Genomic DNA, 1,476 nt, shown 5'->3' with positions numbered 1-1,476 from the left:
TGGTGTGGTTTGCTCCTTCGTTCCTATCAAACATCGATCGTCCTGATCTCTCCTTCTTTTCTGTGTTTGTTACTGTCTTGTAACACCTCTAATCTTCGGCACTTATGTGAGCTTATTGTGTTGAAAGTGTCGTAAAACTCTTACGAAAACTAAACAACAGCAATAAGAACAACAACAAACAAATATACGTGAAGAAAATAGTACAAAAACTGCTGCACTGAGGTGGTTCCCGGGTGTAGGCTGTGGGTACCGTCGTATCATATATATAAGAACGTGTTATACGCATCGATAGGTTTCTTTAACGTTGAAAAAGACGATCCTCAACCAAAAAGCTTATAGGACAGTTATACCTGTGTGTGTGTGTGCAAATTGTGTATGGTTCGGTTCTTTTCCAGATGTGTGACAATAATATTATTGTGAACGCATTATTTGTTGTGACTGCGTTGTAGAGGCGTGTTTGTGACGCTGTTAGTATTGTAACTAGGCGCTTGTTGTGACACGTTTTAGTATTATAAAGGCGCCTGTTGTGACAGTATCTGGAAACGTGTTTGCGATACAAAACTATTGTGGTGTGCGGAGATTCCCGGATTGAGTTACTGAGTAGACAGTGAGGAACAGCAAACAGTGGACGCTCAGCGGGTTGCTGCTGGTCAAAGGGAGTAACATTCTGCTGGATATCTGTACAGAGTACATGATTTGTATATACATACATCCTCTACATAGATTTTTGAGTGAGTGGGTGAGCACTTGAAGTTCCCTTCTGCTGCTCCCCGCCCTGTGCCTTTCTCCATGTGTGTGTGAGCTGGCCGGTGGAAGCTTGCACTCTTGTCCCCTTGCACGTGTCTGTGTGAGGTGACTGTACAAGGAGGAAGTACCCTCTCGAGGTCAGCGACTGTTGGAAGTTACCAGTTGGGAGTTGTCGACCTAGTAGGAAGTGACGAGTTGGGAGTTATCTGTAACGAGTAGGAAGTTACCAGTTTGGAGTTGTCTGTCACGAGTTAGACGTGACGAGCTGGGAGTTGTCTATAACGAGTAGGAAGTGACAAATTGGGAATTGCCTGTGACGAGTTGGAAGTGACCAGTGTGTGAGGTCGCCTATTCTGTCGTCTGTTCCGAGAAGTGAGTGACCGCCGCTGTGGGCTGACTGACCATGATCGGCCGGTTGTGTGGTGGGTGAGCGGTGGGGAGTGACTGTCTTTGCTCACTCGGCCCGCCCTGCCCCGCCCCCTCCCGCACGGGGATTCTACCACCTGAGATCAACACACACACACACACACACACACACACACACACACAGTTCACTGTATAGAACGACGAGAAGACTCGTCAGACCTGACAAACCAACAGCCCCAGCGTCGTCATGTTGGGCCGACTCAAAACGGTGAGTGCACACACAGGGCAGAATTTGGCGGACACATGAAATTGGCTCTCATAGCTTGAGTGTGTCTCAGGATTCATTGAGAGGGGGGAGGGGAA

This window comes from Aplysia californica, unplaced genomic scaffold, assembly GCF_000002075.1.
Source record: "Aplysia californica isolate F4 #8 unplaced genomic scaffold, AplCal3.0 scaffold01252, whole genome shotgun sequence".
NCBI lineage: Eukaryota > Metazoa > Mollusca > Gastropoda > Aplysiida > Aplysiidae > Aplysia > Aplysia californica.
The sequence above is the reverse complement of the archived record's forward strand: the minus strand, read 5'-3'. Positions refer to the sequence as shown.